The sequence below is a fragment of the Rhinatrema bivittatum genome, chromosome 2 (assembly GCF_901001135.1).
Source record: "Rhinatrema bivittatum chromosome 2, aRhiBiv1.1, whole genome shotgun sequence".
In the NCBI taxonomy this organism is placed as follows: domain Eukaryota; kingdom Metazoa; phylum Chordata; class Amphibia; order Gymnophiona; family Rhinatrematidae; genus Rhinatrema; species Rhinatrema bivittatum.
The window spans coordinates 446,674,400-446,699,260 of record NC_042616.1 but is presented as its reverse complement, the minus strand read 5'-3'; the positions used below and the strand labels follow the sequence as shown (position 1 = coordinate 446,699,260).

The following is a 24,861-nucleotide window of genomic DNA, read 5'->3' as shown; positions in this document are numbered from 1 at the left end:
CTTTGCCACAGTCTAAGTACCTTGGAGCTCTTTTCTCATTCTGATGAATGCTCCCCAGGAGTTTTATCAGAATTGATAATAAAACTCCAATTCTGCAGCCAAAAATAGGCTGCAAATACTTCCTCCATTGACTTTAATGGGAAAATGGACAACGAATAAAACTAATCAATGAATTTGTTTCCCCCCCTATGAAACTAACGCAACGAATTTGGGTCCCGGCGAAACGAAAACCGAATCAAAACAAGTTTTCCTTCTGCACATCCCTAGCAAATTCTTATGTTCTTCTTATGTGTGCTCTATCAGATTGAATGCATGCGTGCTATTTATCACCTGCTCAGTTCCTCTCCATCTCCAGCTCAAACTGTAATTTAAAAAAAATGCTCGACAATCAAAGTTTGTAAGTGCTTTCATATTTTTAAAGCTAGACAAACATCTATTGTTCAAACAAGTGTGAGAGAAAACCATTAATGAGGCTGTGGTTGTCTATAAAAGTTGTTGCCGACTTGCATGTGGCCTTCACGACTCCAGAATGTGTCAGTGCCATTCAATCCATTCTCTTTCCATTTGTTCCTGGCAGACTTCGCTCGCTTTGCATGAAGTAACAGATATCCAGCTATGTCTGTGCTCCAGGACATACCTGGCCTAACCCTGCCAAACCGTCACTCACAAATACTGAGAGAGCTGTAAAAACCCTTGACAGAGAAGGAGAAAAATAACCCACTTAAGCATTCATTTTCCTCTGCCAGTCTTCGCTTTTGCTTCTATGGAAAGAGAAAATCCTCAAACTCCTCTCCCCACATCAGCTGAAAGGAATTCTGGGATCTCTGCTTTGCATCACGCTCATAATGAAGAACTGCTGTCACTGCCTATTTCTGCCAGATTTATTACTTTAAAAAAGGTTCCCAGGATCTCGGTTTGCAAAAATTAATATTTATTTGGATCAGCAGTTAGCCACACGTGACAAGAAGGATAATCTGAACTGCTGGCTTTCAACGCAGCATTAAAAATGTTTCAAAGACACTGCTTAATGCAGTTGATGACTTTTGCAGGGCTGTGTTAAACTGTTCTGCCTTTAGTTTTTTTTTTATAATACAACGTGGCTTGGGGGATGGCAGACATACTTTTAAGGAAATTAAAGAATTACATGCCCTAGGGTGTACCAGAAAGAGTTTATTCCATAGCAGATTTTAGTCATAGGTCCTAGAGCCGCATGTGAACAATCTGCTCCTGTAAGCTGGCTTCTTGTTCAGCTAGTCGATACATGCAGTGGCACAAGGTGTATCATGTTTTACAGGCTGATGCCACGTACTGCTGTGGCCTCCTGACCACCCTGGTGGAATTGATGGCAGCAGTCCAATCAGGAGTCCATAGTTCATCTCTAAAACACAAATAAAAAAAAAAAATTAAGGCTGTTTCAGCGATATCTTCTCCACAGTACACATAAGAAAAAAAGAAAAAAATTATCTTGCAAGTTAATGGTTATTCTCTTAGTAGTGTCTCCAAATGGGTTTGATGTGCACAGAGAGTGAGGGGAACAAACATCATTCTTGAGCTAGGGTATACTGGGTAATTGTTATCTGTATCTGCTACATTCATGCCCAGAGGACATTAGTGCAATACTCAGCAAGAGAGTGGGAGGAAAATACTGGAGACCATACTGCTACACGACAACTGTTTCCTGAAAGGCAGATATAGATGGAGAAAGCGGTGGGAAGAGAACAAACAGATGTTGGGGTGCACAGTCCAGTGTCCTGTAATGTCTGTGCACTTTTAATTGAAAAAAAAACCAGCAAAAGATTGTGCTACGACATGGCTGAGTTGCACATGGGAACTGACTAACTACATTGCTAGAACTAGTGCAAAATGCCCTTGTGTATGTACTATACCTGATCTTCAAGCAAAGAGCCTCATTCTTTCTTCAGGCAAGACACGAGATAGCAACATTTTGAACCGAGCCTATATCTTAACTTGGACTAAGGCTGAGATAGAACATGTTCTGTTGTTAGCCTTACAGTACATTCATCATTAAGGTTTCCTCAGCTTTGTTTAAAAGGCATTACCAGTGTTGCTACAACTGAAGTACTTACTGAAGTAAAAAAAATAAATTTCTACCGTATTGAATATTTCATTTCAGATACTGTACCTTTTTTATAGTGTAGGAAAATGTAAATGAGGTCCTATTATAGCCTTAATATTAAGCACAATAGCAACACTCCAAGGCATTACAAAATAATGCATTAACATTCAGTTAAATTCTAAAGAAATATTAAACAAACTACTTAACGGTCACCTCCATACCCATTCCTCATATTTCTTTATAATATGTAGCTTGTATTGTTAGGCCTATTGTAATGTGCATTGAGTGTAATTACCCACAAAAAGGAGTGAGTAAGTTGACATTATATTACATTACCTTACATGTTGTTAGAGCAATTAATTTGTACTTGTGTAAGTTATGTTTGGTACCATGAAGAGAGAGACAAGCAAGACGGTTGATCATCAAAGGACTCAGCATAGCAAGCTTTGTCATTAATTTCACACTCTTTAGCAGATACATAATTCACACTTAAGTATGTACATAGATATATATCTTCCGTAACACAAGGAATCATAAGAAAGTAGTTTATAGCTCAAGTATCCAGTGCTGAGTGCACATGGAAATCCTCTTTGGCAGAGGTCTAATTGCTCATCATCTTGTGCCAAAACCCATTCATCAAGCTGTCGCCAAACTATCTGGAACAAAATTTATTTTCCAAGACTGAATGTGTGTACACCCCCCACAGCTTCTTTATTCTTTTCCCTATATCCTGATTTTGTTTTGCCAGAGTAGATACCCACAGTCACAGTGTTGTCCTAAGTCATCTCCTCTGACACATCCGTGACAGCTTCCATCAAGAGTCTACATCAGCCATTTCAAAAGATATTCTGATTATCTATTCAGCATGGTAGAGAACCAAAAAGGAAGACAACATAAAACAGACTTGGCTAAGGAATGATATCCCTCAAGCATGAAATTTTGATGGCTGATAGCTAGGCTATATCCTTAACCATGTAGACCAGAATAACTGGGCAGACTGGTTGAGATCAATTGGCCTTTTTCTGCCGTCATTATCTATTATGACATGTAACCCATTTTTTGAGCTGCGATTTCACAGCAGGTAAAGCACAGTCATCATTTGAAGGGACTGTACAATTCCATTCAGTGTAAATATAAAAAAGCTTGCCTTCCTTTTTATCATCTCACAGGGGTTTTGATAGTTTTCTGATGCTTCATCTGTCAAGAAATGAACACTTAGGGGTTCATTTTCAAAAAGATTTATACGCATAAACCCACTTTTGAAGAACAATCATGGGGCCTGTGCATGTACAGATGTGAGTGTAATTCAGTTCCACGTGCACTTACTGAGCACTACACAGAGGTTTTCCAGGGAACAGGGCTAAGACACTTAACATGTGTGAATTTTATTTCAAAAACTCTGCGTAGAAGTTAACGGGAACAAGTTAAACCATGCTTGGAGCAGATGTAACTTTGTGCGAGGTATTTTGTATGCACACTCCGTCAATTATTTATTTATTTTATTTATTTGAGTTTTTTCTATACCGGCATTCGCGATGCATCATGCCAGTTTACAATTAACAAGGTGTGACAAAAGGAAAATAATAAGAACATTAACAAGTGCTAAAAGAAAAAAATTATCCAAGCATTTTCAAAAATTATCCAAGCATTTTCAAAGCAAATGTATGTGTGGTGTTGTGTTTGTGGTATTGTGGACCCTTGGTCGCAATGAAGATGACTCCGCCCATGGGGAGGGGCCCCGTGGGGAACCACTGCGATAGGCTGAATTCAGATAGCAGATACAGTATGGATAGAGGCTTTATTGTACTGCTGTAGATAGATGGTAAAGCAGGAAGGTAAGGCACTGATCCAAGGAAGTGCAAGTACGTTCAAAAGGCTCAGATGTGAAGTCTCACCCAGATGTTTCATGATAGGCGGAAGCCCGCAGTGCGGGTAACGTTGCAGCTGGTGGGTGGAGCTGGATCGTAGAGGTACTCACAGAATGAAAGGCGTCTTCCTGGTGGTGGAAAGTTGGGACTGAAGGTCCGTGGTGCAGGATATAATGGCTGGTAGGCCCTCAAAGAGCAAGTACCCAATGGTCCAATATCCTGAAATGTAGAAGAGAGAGAAAGACCCCCGAGGAGCAGTTGTCTAGTTAGAGAGAACCCCAAAGGGTAGTTGGAAGTGAGACACCCCTGAGGAGCGGGTATCTTGAGCTTCTACTGGAGCGAGGCCCTTGGAGTGAAGCAGTGTCTAAGCATGCAGCTTAGAGCGGTCAGAGTAGCTTAAACCGAAGTCCTTGCTAACTCAAGGTGGTAGCGGAAGCGGAGCTAGATATACCTGGAGGTACTGACGTCATGCTGTGGGGCCATCCCCAAGGTTCCCGCTATGACATGTATTTGAGCATAGGAGATGTGTGTGCTCGCGCCCTAGGAGGCCACAGGAGTGAGCATGGCAGATGGGGATGCCTATGCTGGTTTGTAAACGCCGAGGCACTTGGCACTGGAGGCAGCCATCTTGCCCAAAGAGAGAGAGAGGGGAGAAAAAGAGGTAAGGCAGAGCGGTCGCAGCCATCTGCAACTGACGGATGCAACATGTGTAAGTTACCCTTCAAAATTCTCAGTAAAGTCTGCAAGTACAATGCACATGCGGACTTTACTACTATGCAGGATATTATGAAATCACCCTCATTAAGAGCAATGAAGTGGTTGCATGAGAATCACCATTTCAGTGTCCAAAAACCTCAGCCTTCCATGAGACACTGTAGATGATGCCATGGATTCTAGAGCTGGGGGAGACGTATCAATGTCCAGTCAAACAGAGAGAGAAAGAGCATTGATGACACTGGTTACTTTGGTGCAATAATTGATAAAGTGCTGAAATCTTGGAAACAGATGACTGCAGCTACCTGCTGACAAGAAAAAAAGGATTTGCAAGTCTGAATCTAGTCCTGGCCTTCTCACTCTTAATACCAGTGCAGTCTTTTACTCTTTGTCCCGCACAATGTATTGAGGAGGATGTTAGAAAACCAGCCCTGGCTCATGGTAATTGTGTAGTGACAGGGGATTTGGATGGCTACTCTTCAGACTCCCCAAACACTATGATCCCCTCAAAGTGAACTAATGGCCAGCAAGGCCAGGACTGTCCACAGAAGGTCTTACCTGAAATGGAGACAAGCCTGATTCTAGGAGATAAAGAAAACATATTAAAACAGAGCAGAAAACATGACAGAATATTATAGAAAATAAGCAGGCATTAATTTTAAATGCTATGCAAGGAAAACATATATAAAATTAAAATAAAAACACTAAAGAGAGTCTGAAAATTCATGCTGTTTACAATCCAGCTAGCACTGCCTAATATCTGGATAGTAGGCAGATGTCTGAAGTTCATCCATTTTAATTTTCCTGCAAATGAGTTGACTACCTAAGATTTGTTGAAGCTCAGATAGAATATATTTTGAACTTCTTTGCTGGACAGCTAAATTCCAACTACCATGCTTTAATTAAACATTACCTCTGATTATATTTCTCAAAATCACCATGTAGGGTATTGCAAAACTTGAAAATGAACAATGACACTTCACCTTCTAGGAATTATGTAATCTTAGAGAAAGCACTCTAAGCTCCCATGTTGTACCCACCATTTAGGACACATTTGAGATCAGATTGGCAGAGTTTTTAACTTCCGCACAGATTGTTCTGTAATCTACTTCTCTGGAAAATCAAGAACTGACCAGGGTTTTTACAGCAATGAAGAAATCATCATGGGATCATTTCCAAACTGTATTTTACAAGTATTCATTTTATGAAGCTTTTCTTTCATTGTTTTTGTGTTCAGATATGGGCAGTGTACTTTGTTTCAATGTATGTTCAGAACATAAGGCCAAATTCATGGCCACATAAGTACCTTCTTCAGACATAGAGGAAGACTCACACCACTACCAGTGTGCCTAATTTGTTCATCAAACTATCTGAAAATCCGGCGTAAAATGTCTGCCAATTTTTATATTGACCAGGTTTGAAGGCTCCTCCATGTTACTGACTCTAACTCCAGTAAAGCTGAAAGAGCTGAGTGCCCTAAAATGGATTTACCCAGAGTAAGCATGATACCAACATCGTTAATGATTCTGAAAAAGTGGTGCTTTCTTTTTCACAAAAATTTGGAAAGAATGCATCATTAACTTATCTGCTGTGGAAAGAAGTAACCGCAGAATGGGTAACTCTAAGGTCAGCTTGATAGCTGAGTGAACAGAACATGTTGCTGACAAACCAACATGAATCAAAAGTATTTTTAGCCATACTTAGAGCGAAATGCATAAAGCATTTTCCCAAAGACACAAAAATGGAAGAAAACCCTTAATGCATCAGACTCTTAATTGGTTATAGTTTTACCTTTCAAAAGGCAACACACGTTTTATTATTTTAAATAGCAATGGCTGTGTGTGCTCTCCCAAGTATTAATTGGCCTGTGCTTTGATCTTGCTCATCCCTCTATTGTTTTCAACACTTTGGGAAAGAAAGTGGTGCTGTTTTGCTATGTTCTGGGTTTGTTTTTTTTAATTATTGGGTTAGCAGGGGGTTGTACACAGGATACTCTTAACTGTGTGTACTGTATGTAACCCCATTTTTTTCAGGGCACTCCCTGTAGCAGCTGGCAGGCAAAGGGGCCACCCTCAGAGGCTGCAGTAGAGGCAAACAAATTTGCTACAACCCTGAAATCAGGATTCTCCAATGGGGGAGCACAGCTCCTAGGCCTAAAGGGGAAAATGCACAGGCTCTCAAATATTAGTCCTCACACAGCATGGTATTGCTTCAAAACAAAAGTATACTTTACTGAGGTCCTTAAAATCAAGGAAAGTACTACAATACCCTCATGAGAGGAAGGCAATATTTCCATCTCTCTCCAGAGACAAGGAGAGCACGGCACCTTGCTACCACCCTCGTGCTCCTCTCTTTTGACTCTGACCCCCTCATACTCTCTGAATATTTATAGATTTAGATAGAAGAACCAGCCTTGTGGGGAGAATCAAGAGCAAAGGCATACTCCCACGAATATACCCCTTACTGGAAATGCCATATCATAATTCTATAGTGAAGGCCTAGTAAGCTGTGCATATATAGTATTCTGCATTTATTCATTGTTCAGAAAGAGGGGTTTTTTTCCCATTCTGTGCCTATAGGGAAGAATTTAGTGAATCAGGTCCTACTTGTACCCAGCTGCTGTTAGTACAGGTGGAAATCTATATTAGAAGGCACAATAGCAAAAAAAAGCAGTAAAGCCAACAAACAGTTACATACTGTACCTTGAGTAAGTCTTGGCTTTTTAATACCCACTACTAAGTATTCATGGGGTTTGTAATCTCACCTTAAAAAAAAGGACTACAAATCCCAGAATGCGTAGGAAAGGGAAATTAAAATCCCAAGGATGGTTCTGGGTACCTGATTGCAGTCCATTTGTTCTCACAGGATTCAAATGGACTCAAGGGTACCTTTTTCATAAAGGGGGAAACACATATTTCAAGCTCCTACTGGTGGGAAACGCTGAGCTTCAAAGTCTTAAGCCTCCTAAAATGTTTCTTTAAAAAATTAGAGGATCGTAAACTTCAAATAAAACTACAGTCTTTAGACAATCTATTCAAAGGCAGTAGTAGGAATGCTTCAGTACAAGTCACTTCTCACAGACAGTGAAGAGTGAATGGAACTAGAGTTATTCCCAGTCCCAGCTTTGGAGGGTTGTGCAGAATCAAGGCAAGATACAGAGGTTTTCTCCTGGCTATGCAAGGAAAACACCTCACTCCAGTCCTAAATGTCACTTTGATAAGATGGCTAGTTGGATACCTATACAATACTTGTGGGTCAGAACCTTTAGTTTAGTTTATTGATTTGTTAAATCACTTTTCTAAATATACATCAAAATTATGTACAATAAAATCCATATACATAATTATTTTAAATATTAATTTAAAACAGTGGACCATGCAATAAGACATAAAACTGAAGAAATAAACATAAAATAATATAAACCAATCCAGGTATTAAATAAAAATTTCAGTAAACTAAGAGCTGTTAAAAGCCTGATTAAATAACCAAGTTTTGACATTCTTTCTAAAGTTCATATAATTTCCTCTCTAGACAAGCATCAACTGGTAGGGATGTGCAGGCAAAAGGTTTTCATTGCGTACGTGATACGTATTTGTGGGGGGTAAATTCCGTTTCATGCGGAAGTATGGAGAATTCAATAAGTTGTCGATCTGTAAATACGTTACTACTAAATTAACTACAACCCCCCACCCTCCTGACCCCCCCAAGACTTACCAAAACTCCCTGGTGGTCCAGCGGTGGGGTCCGGGAACTCACTCACACCCTTGGTGCTAGTTTCATCATGGCGCCGATAGCCTTTGTCACAAGGGCTACCGGTGCCATTGGTCAGCCCCTGTCACTTGGCCATCGGCGCCATCTTGTGCTCCTACCATGTGACAGGGGCTGACCAATGGCACCGGTAGCCCCTGTGACATAGTATGGGCAAAGCGGCCACTTCTCCTGTGTGCATTCAGCCAGGCGGGAACCGGCGGGCGTGCATTCAGCCAGGCGGAGGGAACCGGCGGCGAAGGTGAATGAATGTGTGCCTGTGCGTGCAATTTGGCCACTCGAAGCGTGACGTCACTACGTTTGGCGGGCGCTCAAGGCAGTGCATTAGCAAACGCCGACGTCACACACCGTGACGCCAAACGTAGTGACGTCATGCCTTGAGCGGCCAAATTGCAGGCACAGGCGCACATTCCTTCGCCGCCGGCTCCCTCCGCCTGGCTGAATGCACGCAGGAGAAGTGGCCACAGCTCAGTAAAGGATTCTCCCGGGAGCGATCGTGTCAGAGGGCCCGTGCAGGCATCCATCATCGCCGGCAGGGCCGCTTTCGCCACCAGCTGCCCCCGGGAGGCAGGGGGCAGCCCCCGGGAGGCAGGGGAGCTGCGGTGCGTCTCCGGAGGAGGGCTGCAAGAAAAGGAAGTTACACTTCACATGTCATTTCGCTTTTCTCCTTATTCGCTTTTCGTTGCTTCGGGAAGAGGGTAGAGAGGACTGGGCTGCCCCGGAGACCGGCACCCATGGACGCGGCCAGGGCAGGTGAGTGAGGGCTGGGGGAAAGTTTGCCGCCTACCCTTACCCCTGCCTCTAACGCAGGGGTAAGGGTAGGCGGTAAGTTAGCAGGTTAAACGCGTGGAAAAACTGCAGGTTTAAAAAGCGATAATCGGGGCGCGCGTTACTGTATGGGAGGGAATAGCTAATCCGATCGTTTACATACATATACATGCCGCGGGCGGAAGGGGTTACCTGTTGATTTAAAGAGGCGGTAAGGATGGGTTAAAAGGGTTAGTGAATCGCGGGTTGGACTAACGCGGCCAAATTGTGAGTAGAAAGCGGGTTAGAAGCAGGGTAACCGTGGCCGCACTTTACTGTATTGACCTGTAAGTTAGGCGGATATGTGTTAACATGGTACTTATCCAGCTATGTTGAAAATGACATGCTGCATATCTTTTAGCTATGCTTATCTGTACTGCCTGCCACCATTTGTTGAAATCTCCCAGCAGGCTGACTGGCCCCTGTTATTTTCAGGACCTCATGGTGGGTTTGAGGTCTCTAAATAAGTATGATGCTGGCTAATGAGCAGCTGGCATTTCAGCATGTGTATAGCTTTAGGAAAAGAGAGTCCATTTTCAAAGGGAGGAAGAAGAAAAGGAACAGGCCACTTAGTACGCTATCTACATTCTCTCGGGTCATTGTCACTAATTGGTACACGCCTAGCTAGCATTTGTTTTTCACAGGGCAATTGGTATAATTGATTTTATGCATCATTTCTGGGTGGTCTGTTCTGACTGTGCTTTCTAACCACCTTTAATTTCTTTTCTGATTCTGCTCTTTTATTAACTGTTAACTTAAAGCATGTTTCCCTCCCAAAAGACTTTCTTTATCCTTTGGGAGGGAAAAAAGGAACAGGCAGACCCTAGAAGTGAGACTGTTTATAATGCATCAGTGTGACACCCACAGCGAATCTGTCCTTCTGAACCAGGACTTGCTGTGGTGCCCTGTTGAGAAGGAGAGTAACTTTAAAAGGGACTTCTGTGGATAAAGTAGTGCCTTAGCTGCAGAAGTGGCCTTTTTTTGAGAACTGCCTGACTGATACGTGTGTAAAATTATGCACATGCGCCCGGTACGTGCTTACTTTTACCCATCCAGGGAAGAAGCATTCCAGGGGGCAGAGTTAAGATCTGCACGCACACTTTTTCATTTTAAAAAGTTGGCATGTGTAACCCCTGGGCTGGTTTAGCCCGGATAGTGGATCCAGAGGCTCTGTCTCGAAGTTTACTTCACAGCTCCCTATAGCATTGTAAAATCTGAGAGGTCAGGATTCCCTGAGGGGAGAAGGAAAGATCCCTTTCAAGGCCCTATGCATTGCAAACACTTAAGTCCCAGTTCAAAGTTCTTGTACACAGCACTAATGATAATAGCACTGATCAGTGTTAAAGTCACTAGGCAGTAAAACACACTGGAAGCTGACTTGGTTTCCAACATTACTTTTACTGAGATTGCTGATAAATGTTGAGAATATTCTTTACAGTTACAGAAACTTCTCAATAAATTTGTGATGTCTCAATGTTTTGGTTTTTTTTTAAGTTTAAGATGATAAAGCCAATTAAAATTCAGTCTTTAATCTGATGTTTCTCCCATACCACTGGCCTAGGGCAAGTTCAGTACTTCCTTCCCAATGCAAGTGAAATATTAAGGATATAATCAAGTTTTAGATGTCGGTTCACATATAGAGCCTTTTATGTCCTACCTTGCCATGCTGCCTTCTCCTACTCCATAGTCTCCTCGCACTTCCTGAATGGCACCAGTTATTCTCCTCTTCTCCCTTTCGGTATTACATTAGATCTCCCAAAATCTCCAGTAGATATTCCTGGGCCCTATTGGGGGTCCATCCCAACTCCTTTTTTGCCCTCTCTCCTTCTTCCCCTCTGGATGACTGTAAATCATCCCTCCTCCAGATACTGATGATCCATAGGTTCCTCCTCAGTGAAGGGTCCTCTCCCTTTGATGTCAGAGCAGCAAAGAAAATAACTGCGTCTCTAGATAATATGCTACTCAGAACTCAACTAGATCAGCATGAAAATATAAAGGGATAGGGTGGGTGGAAAGAAACCCCCAATCAAAATAAGAGGCTCCATGGATGCATTAAGGCTTAAGCAAACAGAAGAGTCAACGGACAGCCAAGGCACTCTGTCTCTGCAAAATGGAAACAGAAAATCCACAACCTAAGATGGTGAATTAGGGAGTTATATCAAAGGAACGCACCATGTAGACTCGCCCATATGGGGAGCTACGTACCCACACTATTACTATGTTTCCTCCCCATGAAAATGGAATATTCTGTTTTTGGTAGGGATTCAACAGGATCTCTACACACACAAATTCTTTCGGTAACTTATGCGCACCAAATAACAGGTGCGATTGCATGTAGTTTTGCCAGGATCATTTTCAAAACCAACTCATGCATAAATCCATTTTGAAACCTGATGTAACTTATTTGCATATTTGCTGGATAACCTCTGCATGATGTTACAGAATTATCCTCTATGACCCTATTCAGGTGATATAATCTGATCGCACTTCCAGCACAAAAGGTCTAATGCAATATGGCTCATAAAAATAAATAAATAAGAAAGCGGGAAAAGTACAGATTAAACTCCATGAAACGTTTTGTATGAAAGCACCACTTGTGAGGCCAGATTTAAATTTTGGGCAAAAATGCAAAAAAAAGCCTTCCAGACAGTTTTCTTGCATTGTTTTGAAATAGCACAGCCCAAGGATTTCATTTTTCTGCATCGCCTAGGAAGGAGAAAACATTCCACAGAAAATATCATGCAAGCAAAAAAAAAAAAAAGAAACTACACAGAGACATTTAACAACTGGACAATTTTAGTACTTTGGGAAAAAAGTTACACAGCGCTGGTGGCACAAGATTTTGCTTACATGATTTTTTTTTCAGTAGATTTCTCTTTTCCAAGCTGAAGTCTAAAAACTGTACTTTTTGGGGGCTTTTTTTTTTTTTTGCTCTACTTTTTCACCATAATGAAATCTGGCCATTTTTGCAAGACCACTCCCTGAGGGTTCAGTGGAAAGCCTTTTGCATGATACGGTAAGTGACAAATTCTTGTGAAACCACTGGAAATTTTCCTACAAAAAGTTAGGACAAGCCAGTGACTTAATGCTAACCTGCTTGTATGGATGTGTCAAAAGTAACATTTTCATTTTGCAAATAATTGGCATAATTTCACTTTGATGCAAAATGTTCATGTTTCTACTTAGATTTTATAATTATTGTTTTGACCCATTACTTTCCTCCTGCTCCTTCAGGCTTTTAGCATAATGAGAACCTGCTTCCACTGGTCTACTGAACCATGTGTCTCATTCACACTGCCATGGGATTTCCCCTATCTATTATAACCCCACACCTAGCCTAGCCTTGCACTAACAGCTCTCAGCCAGGAGCCACAGACTGCACTTCCCTCAAGCTTGGTACACATGCACCCTAAATCCAGCCAGTAGGTGTCACTGCTGAGCAATGGCCGAGGCTCTTTTCCCTCCACAACATCCCCAACCCTTGCCGGCCCTTCTAAAGTAACTTAAACTATACTTTGTGATTGTAATATATTCAGCATGCTTATTTCCCTTAAATGGCTAACCTATAATCCATAGTTCAAAGTGAAATACATCAGTATTTTGCTTAGCATTTGCAACTGATATCTGAGCATGTTTCAGAGGTGAACACGGAGGTCTGATTTACTAAAGTTGTGTCATCTTGTTCCTCTCACCCACTCATTTCTCCTATCAGAGTATTTATTCTCCTCGCTGCTTTCTCATGATCTCGTAGGGTAGGATGCAACCCTGTTGTATGCAGCCTTTTCTTGGCACATCAGAAATTGCTAGGATAGGGAGGATTCTAGAATCGAGCATTCTAGGAGAGAGAGACCAGAAATATCTCTCATGCTGGGCTATAAAAGGTCAGGAGTCCGTAGGAAGTTTACTTTATTTTTATGTTTCCCTTCAGTGCAACCATTGCATTTCTGCGACACTTCTCTTTGTTTCTAAGGGCAAAAATGAAGTTTTTGTTTGCACCCTGAAAACCAGAGTGATTTTTTTTTTTTTTTTTAAACGATTTCGTTTTCTAGCCTGGAGAAACCATGACCCATGTTGCATGTCCTGATCCAGAAGAACCAGGTCCAGGAGCAAACTCAGGTCTCTTTCTCTTTGGGTTGTTTGAGTTGAGGAATATCCCTCCTGGGAGAGGAATGTGTGTACATCAGATGCATCACTAAGGTCAACAAGAGCATGACAGAGACTGGAGCAAAGCAGGGGAGAAAGGGCCCTTGTGCCAGTGCCTGTATATATCACCATCTTACTGGTGAATAAAGAGCTGTACTCCCAATAAAACCTAGATTTTTCACTACTGCTGGAAAATTTAAAGACATGTATGTATTGATCCAATTTTTATCATCAATGAATTTGATGAGAAACTGTTTCATTAAACATATAACAAAACACCCTTGTCATTGAATTCAGAAACACCTCTTGGTTATTATTTTTTTTTTGTTTCTATTAATGGTAATATATGGAGGAACTATGAAGTTGTCATCTTCTACCTTTCCTCTCTCTCTCTCTCTCTCCCATTAAATTATGTGCTGACTACTTTCACAAATGTGAGTGTAACCCTCTTGGTTTGAGATCCCTAATGCAGGAGCCACACAGTCCTAGAGCCACACTCACTGTCTTGGACCTTTCACTCTTCTCAAAACCTCTCTGCAGTAGTTGGCACCTGGGAAGCCAGAGTCCAACTAGCGGGGAAGAGGACAAACCTCCAGGGCCTCAGGTTCTTAGAGGTGGGAACGCAACACAGTCTCTTTCTCCTCTCGGTCTTTCAACAGTATTCACGCTTGTAGACCTCAGCAGATTTTGGCAGTCTGGTTCTCAGGTTGCAAGGAAGCAGGCAGAGACTTGGAGTGGTGTTCAAACAAAAAAAACTTAACTGTAGCTTAAAAAATAGAATCCAGGCAAGAATGGAAAAATTCATCATCATATAAAGAAGCATGCTAACTCCAAGTGCCAAAGTCTCTCTATCCATGTTCAGTCCTTGAATCAGTATCCAAAGCCTCCTCAGTGATAAAAAAGAAAGATCTCTCTTTTCTGCAAAATAGGCAGGGAGGTGATGGTGGAAAAAATATCTCCCTCCTTCTCAAGGAGACTAAAAACTCTCACAACAGTTCTTATTCCTGGGACATCACAAAACCCCACTTTTACTGTGCAGAGGACGATGCAGTAACTCACTCTGCACAGAGCTCAGGAACTACATTCCAATCTCCTCAGACAAGGGGTTTTGCCCTTCTGAGCTGGAAGCTGGTCAAAAAAAAAAAGCCAACTTTCTTAAAGACAAAAATTCCAAGACCAAACCCTCGAGGTCGTAAAGGCTCTAGCAGGGCTTTTGTGCTTGGATAATCCCTCTATTCCAAGCCATGGGGCCTACAGGGATCCATCAAAAATTCCACTTCTATCCAAAAAAGTAATCTCACTCCAACTGAAACCAACAACGCTTTGAACATGCTCTACCCAATTTTTTATAGGGGAGCCTGACCAATCCCAAAACACCAGGGAGATCTAAAAATGAAAATATATGTCCCAGCAGATGAAAAATGTTTAGTAAGGATGCAGATGTCTGCAGAATATTCACAAAATTCAATTTTGACTTCATGGACATCTTTTTTGGTAAATAAATGCTGGCCAGTAAAGAGTTTGGGAGAATTAAGATTCTAAAGACGGTCTTCTCAAGTTTGATTATTTGCCAGCAAGATAGTCTATCGAAAGTCTATACCCTCTTAAATATTTTTCACATTTTGTTGTGTAAATGTGTCAGACTTGCATGCATTAAAATGAGAAGTTTGTTTCTACTCATCAACACACCATTCTCTACACCTTTCAGGGCCAAAAGTATTTTATTGGGGGACAAAACATATACTGTTTGTATCCAAGAAACAAAACTGAGATTCAACAATTAGAGAAGTCTCTCCTCTAAGTCAATACTTAGTTGAAGCACTTTTGGCAGCAATTACAGCTGTGAGACTTTTGGGATAGTTATACACAAACCTTGCTTATCTAGATTTGTCAATATTCAATCATTTTGTTCCAGCTGTCAAGTTTTTTGGGGAGCATTGATGAGCCGCAATCTTCAAGTCATTCCGCAGATTTTCAATTGGTTTGAAGTCAGGGCTCTGACTGGGCCATTCCAGGACATTTAACTTTTTGTTGCTTTGCCTCTCCATTATATCTTTGTCTTGTGCTTCAGGTCTTTGTCATGCTGAAAGGTGAACTCTTGTCCCAGTTTCATTTTTTATGAGAAGGGCAACAGGTTTTGTTAAGGACTTTTCTGTATTTTTCTCCATTCATTGTCTTTTCTATCCTGACAAGAAACATTCCCATAACATAATGCTGCCACCACCATACTTCACAATAGGGATAATGTTCTCTGAGTGATGTGCTCTGTTAGATTTGTACCAAATGTAATACACTACATTCAGGCCAAAAAGTTCTATTTTAGTTTCATCAGAACACAAAACTTGTTTGCAACAGGGCTACCGTATCTTCTGAGCGTTTCTTGCATACTTTAAATGGGATTCGAAGTGGACTTAATTGAGTAATGGCTTCCTTCTTGTCATCCTACCATATAGGCCAGATTTGTGGACCACCTGGAATATTATCACTTGCACACTTTGACCAGTCTTGGCTATGGAAGCCTGTAGCTCTTTCAAAATTGCCATTGGCTTCTTGGTTACCTTCCTGATTGATCGCCTAATTGCTTGATCATCCAGTTTGAATGTACTGTCTGATCATCTTGATCATGCTCCAAGGGATATTCAGGACTTGGCAATTATTTCTTTCCATCTCCAGATCTGTACTTTTCCACAAATTTGTCCCATAGGTCTTTTGACAGTTTTTTCAGTGTTCGTGGTTGGATCTTTGTTTTGAAATGCACTATCCAGGATACTGAATTTATCCTCACATAAAGTGAATCAGTACAATTTAACATAGGTGGAGCCATTTCACTTGGTATCTGCTTTTGAAGTCAATTGGTTACACCAGAAATACAAGGGGGAGGGGTTGGACACTTATCCAACCAAGCTGTTCCATGTTTTTATTTCTGCTTCATTTTCTAAGGAATTCTGGAATATATTTTTCACTTGGCTTTTGTGGGGTAGGATGAGTGGATAAATGGAAAAAACACTGTTTTTAATGTATTTTACTTCCAAGATATATGGCAATAAAAGATGAACATTTGGGAAAGGGGTGCAGACTTTCTATAGCCACTGTATATTTCATTTATAAATTCCTTGGGTGCATCACTTTCACTGATGGGGGAAATAAAACTTTGCTTTCTGGCAAAAAGTGAAGAAGCTGAACGCCCTGTTGAAATATATTTCCTTGTCCGAAGAACAATTTTTGCATTGCAGTTTTCTCTCTCTCTTTCTCAGTGTATGGAGATCTCAGCTGGATCTGTTTCATTTGTGAACTCCAGTATGTTCATACTGCCTCACATATCTCTAATTAAAATATAATTAATTTGAAAGGCATCCGCTTTGCTATAGGAAGCCAGACTTTAATGTACAGCAGTTAATTGGAAGTCACTTATGACTTTCACAAAAGAGCTGGAGTGTAACACAGCTTAACAAATTTGCATGTAAGGGATTCTGTTTCCATGGAAGGGCTCACAGCTATTATTCTGTATTTCAGCGACACTAATTGATGCTTTCTTCCCTCTAAGGGGTATCTCATCTCATTCCTTCCTTCCACAGATTGAGATAAGTAGCCGCAAATAATTTTATCAAACACCAACAGGGACCAGGAGCTGTTATAAAAGTGTCTTGAACAGCATATTTCAACTTTGGTAGGGAAAAAAGACCAGCTTAGAAGGGCAGTGGGTTTTGCACAGTTGGTTTTGTTTTTTTATGTATGTCGCCAAGGCGGAAAACCTGTTTTTTCTCTGAGGACCAACAGGATGTCAGTCCTCACACTTGGGTGGCATCATCTGATGGAGCCTCTCATAGAAAACTGATGTTTTAAAATAGCCTGGGCGCCTGCACATGTCCGCACAGTTTTAAGTGTGTGCGCAAACCCAGGCATATACATCAGGTTTCTACAGCATAAGTCAGGGTGTTTTAAAACCGGTGCATCCACACCATGACTAGTTTCACCAGTTCACCCAGTGTTGAGCTACGTCCTCCAAACAGCCATGGTTTAGTAGCCTAAATTCTCTCCCAGTTACCCCAGATCCTTTAAACCCCTCCGAAATAGCTGTTTTTTACAGTTACACTTCCTCCATAGCAGAAGTAAAGTTACATGGCAGAGGACCAGGGTGCACACCAGGGCACATAAATATTTACACGCATGTCTCTTGGCTGTGTCCCCAAACTCTCATGCCCTGCCTAAACTCTGACCAGACCATGCCTCCTTTTTGAATTCAAGTGAAATGGGCACACAGCAGGAGATACGTGCGCAACTGAAAGGCTTTTAAAATTCAGTTTTGCAATGAGAACTTAGGTTCCTTAGTGGATGGTCTTCATCGAATGACTTATGAGGAGAGATCGAAGAATCTAAATATGTACACCCTGGAGGAAAGGAGGAGCAGGGGTGATATGATACAGACTTTCAGATACTTGAAAGGTTTTAATGATCCATGGTCATCAACAAACCTTTTCCGATGGAAAAAAATCAGCAGAACCAGGGGTCACGATTTGAAGCTCCAGGGAGGAAGACTCAGAACCAGTGTCAGGAAGTATTTCTTCACGGAGAGGGTGGTGGATGCCTGGAACGCCTTTCTGGAGGAAGTGGTGAAGACCAAAACTGTAAAGGACTTCAAGGGGCGTGGGATAAACACTCTGGATCCATAAAGTCTAGAGGATGTGAATGAAGAGAGGGTGGCTTGCAGGAATGATGGCTACTACCTGGAGATAATACTCTTATTCAATAAACATACACACAGTTAATGCGACTCCAACATTGCTCTATGCTTCAACGGCAAGAGGATTTGCATTCACAAAAAGCAGGGAGTAGCTTGCTTGTTACGGTGGTTACTACCCCAAACCAAATAAGCCTGATACTTCACATTCAATCCATATCCAGCGTAGCTCTCTGCTTCAACGGCAGGGGGGAATGAAGAAAAGATGATTTATATTCTGACGACAACAACAACAAGGACTGAATTACATAGTCTGAGTAAACAAATAAGCATGGGTGTAGCTTGTGGTGCCAGAGATTCAGTGCTCCTACCATGTGACAGGGGCCGGCCAATGGCACGGATATCCTGTTACATGGTAAGGGCAAAGGGCCATCGGCGCCATTTTTGTTAGTGGCAGCCGATGGCCCGAGAGTGGGAGATTGCTCCCCGCGCCCCCACTGGACCAGCAGGTAATTTTAAAAGGTTTTTGGGGGGATCGGGAGGGTGGGGGAGGCTAAGGGGGTCAATTTAAAGGGTCGGGTGGGGTTTTTTTTATTGGGCCATCGGCGCCATTTTTTTTAGTGGCAGCCAAAATGGCGCCGATGGCCCGAGAGCGGGAGATTGCACCGGGACACCCCCCCCCCCCCCCCCCACTGGACCACCAGGTAATTTAAAACATTTTGGGGGGGTTCGGGAGGGTGGGGAATTCGTTTTAAAGGGTCGGGGTGGGTTTAGGGGTTGTTTTGGTGTGCCGGTTTTCCCGCCCTCCCCCTCCCCTGATTTACAATTTTTCAGGATAAATCGGGGGAATTTCTATTGTAGCGCGACTCTAACGATTTTTGACGATTTAAAAAATATCTGACGATTTTTTAAATCGTCAAAAAACGATTCACATCCCTTATCCCTTTTCACCTCCCACTCAACCAGTCTTTAACCCTGCCAGTCACTTTACGGCCCATGCCAAGGGCGCTCAGTTTATTTGTATGTCATCTGTGTCAAAGGCCTTACTGGAATCCAAGTACACTACATCCAATGCTCTTCCTGATCCAACCCTCTAGTCATCCAGTCAAAGAAACTGATCAGATTCATCTGACAAGATCTACCTCTGCTAAAACCATGCTGCCTCTGTCTAGACTTTACGTAAGAAATGAAAGCAAGAAGAAAAATTATATTTTACATGGGTTGAATTATTTTTTTCTGTTTCATTGTGTAAAATGCTTTCTGGCGTATGGGTCTAATTTAGTAATGTTCAGCCTTTGGCATTCAGTAAGTCCATTTCTCAGCAACCAGCCTGGAAGTGCATTTATTGTTTTTAGAACATTTTTTATTTCAGAATGAGAAGAGTGTGCATAAGATAACATGCAAGCTATTCACAACACTCCCACATATATAACACAATTGTTAATTTATTAAAATGCAGATAACAGAATCAAAGACATCTTTACGTGTAAGGAGTTTAATTTAAACACAGCTCCATTATATATTCTGCAGTGCAAAACATCCATAAATGGTTCCTGAATGTCAAGTGCAGTGTCACTGGCCCATAGGCAACATTGCTGAGAACTCTTTTTTCATAGGTGCAATTAGTTTTAATAAGCTGCAGGTAACTTGGAATTCTGTCTGCATTGTAAATTATGTGCCAAAGCACTACCTCCTCTTCCTTAATTAGCTTGTAATTCCATTGCTTCACAGAATAGTGTGGGCTGAACTAGGCTAATGTAATAAATCTAATTCCTCCTGTAAATCACCCTTAATCCTTATTTCAACAGTGGCATGTGTGTAGCTCTAACACAGCCTGCAAACTGGTATTGAGAAAAGGATGACAGGTAGAAGGGTAATAAAAGTATTTTGTTCAGATATATAATTATCACTTACATTTTTTTTACCACAGTTTTAACCAAATGTGAACAATAGACTCTACACTCAAGCTGTACGAGTTTATTGTTGGGAGTATGCATGCTTTAAGACCGCATAAATAAGTTGCGTGAAGATAAAAGATGTGCTTGCATGCGATGTGTGCTCTTTTCATACTAGAATAAAAGGAATTGAACCACAATAATACAGTGATCACGCTAACTGAAAAGCACTGTAAAATGTTATCCGCATGCATCAGGACTGGAAGGTAGAGTTCAGAAGTCTATTTCATACACCCATGCGGTAAATGCACCCATATAGTTTTAATATGCAGTATTATATAAGTCACTATCTAGAAACAAGTAATACATTTGCAGCACGCACTACTGGCAGTATGCGAACGATATGTTAGTGGCATGCTGAGAGTAGGTTCAAAGTGACTTCTTGGCACACTGATTCTGATTGATCCTAGCACATGGATACATTCTTAACCTTCAGATATGGATTTCCAGTGATGCTGCCACTTCAAGATACACTGAACTGGCTTTCACGTCCTGAAACACCAACTTACTCACCAGTTGCATAAGTTCAAATTCCAAGCCCCCATGCAAAAAACTTCACAGAGGGCCCCTGGATCAGAAGATAGGTGGGCAGGGAGACCTGTGGTGGAAGGGGGATCCTTCTGAAGATCCCTGACCTTAGTATTCTTTCCCTTTTTCCTCCCCCCTCATGACCTCAGCATTCTTGGACCTCCTCCCCCTGATGCCAGTCCTCTTCTCCCCTACCTTCTATGACCCCAGCACTCCTATCAGCCCGTCCCAAGTACTCTGTTCTCCCCCCACAGCCTGATTTCAGCACACTCTTCCTGCCTCACCACCCCAATCCAACCCCAGCACTTCCTTCTTTTCCCTTTCCTCCAGCCCGTGCAGGCCAATTCAGCCTGAAAGAGCTTGGCCACTTCATTCATCACCAGTAAACGATGGTCACAGCAGGACCTGGATGTTTAGAGTATGGTAATACTGTTCCAGGAGATGGCTTCCTGGCTCCTTGAAGGAACCAAATTCACATGAGTGCAATCAATAGTCCTGATGACATTGGCAAGTAAGCCGTGCCAAAAAAAAGCCTCTTTGTGCCTTCTTCCTCTCCTGCTCTGTATAGGAATATTGGATGTAGTTAGGGATATAGGCAAGGTCTCCAGAAAAGAGCTGATGAATCTGGAGACAGGGGATTGACTGATGCTAATTGTGTCTCTTGCCACTCTCTGTAAGGAGCCAGTAGCCAAAATAAAACAAAGCAGCCATTGCATTCACCACAGCAAACAAGCTGTGAAGGTGGCCTATACTGCTGACTAGATAGATGTCTTTGTCTTTGCAACTTCTTACAGAGCTGAGAGCTTTGGTCCTTCTAAACCTCCTCAGGCACTCTTTCTGTCAGTCAGTTGCCCTAGGACTAATTACTCTGGTGCAGGAAGCTTGATGTCTCCTGCAATGGGCATAATCCAGTAGATGCACTCTTAAGAGTAACTGAGGAGTAAAGTAAAAGCCTCATTATTTGGTACTCAGCCACCTAAAAAGCTCAACTAACCAACATCTAGTAGTGAGGCTTTTTTTTTTTTTTTTTTACTGTTGCCAAGAAGTTTTAAACAGACTGCTTATCAACCCTAGGGTCAGGAGTACAGTAGCTTTTCTCTGCTCTGCTCTGTACTATGCCCATTCCTGCCCTACCCCCACTCCTGTTTCCTGAAGGCTGCAGCTTGGGGCAAGAAGCAAGGGGGCTCTCAGATAACCAACATGTTCTATTACTTAGCATGGACTATCCTCCATGCAAGCCGGATAATGTGATTTTTTCTTGTACTTCAAATGCAAATCAATTTTAGGGGTCTATTTACTAAAAGGTGATAAAGTGCCCTGTTATTAAATAGGCCCCATTGAGATTAATGACAGCCACATTAAAATCATCCCATTAAAGTGCATTAGTAATGCACGTTAATGCACAAATGTTACTGCGGTTTAGTGAATCAGCCTCTTAGTTAGATAATGTGGAAAGAAAAGTACCATCCTTTCAGTACTCCTTTTAGACTGGCTGGCTGCTGTCTTTTAGCTGTGACAAGGGGCCATCCAACTTCCTCCAGCTGATCCTCCCATACATGCTGCAGCCTTTGCAATGCTCTCTCTCTTTAAAAGTGGCAGGAAAGGGCTCCAAAATCGGACTCTTTCCTGCTATTTCCTAAGACTTGTTTGTTTTCCAATTGCATTCCACAGGAACTGGATAGTCAGAAGAAAGAGGCTGGCGCAGGCCTAGTCCTCATGAGTTTCCCTGGGATGAAAAGAACATTTGGAAAAAGTTTTCTTTCCATGGGAAAGGATGGAAACTACATGGACAAAATAGAACTTACCTGTGCTTACTTCTGCTCTTAGCAGGGCAACATCTGTTTGGGTCCGAAGCCTTGGAGAGGACAATAAAAGCCACCGATGCAAGCAGTTGGGGATGGGATTGGCGGCAGAGCGGACCTGATAATGGAGAACATATACAGGATTTGCCTCCTGCTTGCTGCAAATAACTTTTTCCAGACCCTTCTGATTAAGTTTTGTAATGTTTCAAAATTACACAGATAATAGTTAAATATCCTCTTTTTTGATAGACCATCACGAAATGGGGGGATGAGAGAACTTCCAGGCATTGCTGAGTATGAGCAAACTCATTCTGTTGTTAGGAACATGGGTTCTGTGATGGAGACAGGAGCAATCTGTAGGTCTCCAAAAGGATCACATTGAAAAAAACAAACAAACAAAAAAAAAAGTTCACCAAAGAGTTGTGTTAAAAAAAAAAAAAAAAAAAAAGCTTTAATAAAAATCCACATGTATTCAAGCCAACCAAACTAGATCAAAACCAGAAGCTTAACAGATGCCCATATAGTCCCAAAAAAATCAGACAATATTCCAAACCCTCAATCTTCCTGACTAAAAAAAATTACCTGGAGGAAACCTCCCCCCGATTCCCACCAGGAACTCACTTCCTGCAGACCCCAGTGGGCTAGTTAGGAAAACCCTGTTCTCTAGCACTCAGAATTATTCACAGCTGCAGGCCATCATCAGGAGTCCATCTCTTCCCGATGCCTGGGTCAGAAACCTCTTGGTTGGCCTCTTCGCCACCTGCAGAAGAGAGCCCCCTCCTGCGGATCCACGGAGCCCAGGCAGAGCACAGCCCATTTGCCTGCTACCTCTAGCCCCTCATAAGACGTCTCATGTCTCTCCTCAGCGACTCACTGAGTCACCCTTTACAGATCTCCTCACTGGCACATCCTTTAGAGGATGGTCCCTCCATATTATTCCTGACGACTTGGAACCTTCTATTGCTGGAATTTCACTCACTTGAAAGCATAGTGGAGGACCTACCAGCCACACACTCAATACTCAGTTATTGCTTACCTTCTGAAGGCCGGAACTTGCAAATCAAGCCCAAACTGGGAGCTGGGGTGTGTGTGTGGGGATGGGGGAAGGTGGTAGAGTAAAATGGTATGTTACGACGCCAGTGATCCCTCTTGCTTTCTGCGCCGACTTGTGCTGTTCCACAAAGTGCACTGGAAACAGAATTAAGAAAGCAGGCTTAAACAAGAAAGAAATGAACTAGTTGGTGGCGGCAGTTCTGAACTGTAGTGGTAACCCAGCATAGCACTGTAGAACAAATTGCTGTTTCACAACACAAAGCAAAATGTTTTAAGAATCAATCCATTTCTACCATTCTTTTTGGGCATTCATTCAAAGCATTCCTGTGGTCAGAGCTCTTGTGGGCACTGTGCCTGTGCAGCAGAACTAACGTTGCCATAGTTTACTCTTTAGTAATCTTTCATGCTGTTCTTTCTTTTTTAAACTCTTTTTCTTTGTTTTATCTTTCTTCCTTCTACTTTTAAGAATAATTGTTGATTTATAATCCACTTTCTTGTCATTTCAAGAAATGACAAGAAAGGTAGGTATTTCCCTATCCGCAGAGGGCTTACAATCTAAGGGCCTTATGTACTAAATGTTTTTCCTATAGACACAGAATGGGTATAAAGATATACAAGCTTCCCATACTGTTTATTTATTTAGGTGTTTATATACCATCATTCCAAGTGAGTTCTTAAGTCCCTCTCTCTCTGTCTTCAAAGTTTCCCTGTCAGTGGAAAGACACTTCTCTCCAAGGCCCTAAGCACTGATAAGTCAGTCCTTGTATACAGCAGAAATAATCACACTGGAAGCCGATTGTGGTTTCCAACTATACTCACAATTAGATTTATTTTATTTAGATTTTTATATTCCACTTTTTTTCAGCGCTTCAAAGCGGATTACATTCACGTGTTGTAGGTATTTCCCTATCCCCAGAGGACTTACAATCTAAGGCCTAGATTTATCAAAATGCACTAAATATTGCATGTGATAGGAAAAGGGGTGTGTTTTATGGTAATAGCCCATTTATTGCAACATTAACTTTTCACACTTTGGTAATAACTACATAATTGCATTTCCCTACCTGCAAAGTGCTTAATTCACCAGAGAGAGAGAGAGAGTGAGAATGAGAATCTACAAGGCCCTTTAGTAGTTTGCTATTTATGCTACTATAGGAGGCCCATCTAGTAACTTGAGGTGAGGTTTAGGTAGTATTGTAGGGGTTAGGGGCCACTTTTACATGCAGAGTGAGACGTACGAACAGAACAGTACACTCTTGTGAAGATTTGATGTCCTTCAGAGTGAGGAAACACACAATGATGAGATTTGTACCATGTTCTCTCAGCCTTCAAGTTTTAATTGTATGGTATTGTTTATTTTAAATTGTAATCCATTTAGCATAGAGTTTTCATATAAGCAGAACATAACTATTTTAAAATAAATATAATTTTGTTTATTTGTAGACTGTAAACTGTGATTCTATTATAA

General features: G+C 41.7%; 1 protein-coding gene and 1 long non-coding RNA gene across 3 annotated transcripts in view; one reads left to right on the top strand and one right to left on the bottom strand.

Annotated features, from left to right (window-relative positions):
- The window catches only part of FBXL7 (F-box and leucine rich repeat protein 7), a 623,746-nt gene that overhangs the window by 448,649 nt on the left and 150,236 nt on the right, over positions 1-24,861 (top strand). The gene's annotated exons all lie outside the window — the stretch shown is intronic.
- LOC115084919 lies at positions 958-23,569 on the bottom strand. Its single transcript, XR_003854667.1, has 3 exons — positions 23,377-23,569; positions 22,344-22,458; positions 958-1,378 (listed from the first exon to the last, which is right to left on the bottom strand). It is a non-coding gene; the product is annotated as an uncharacterized LOC115084919 (long non-coding RNA).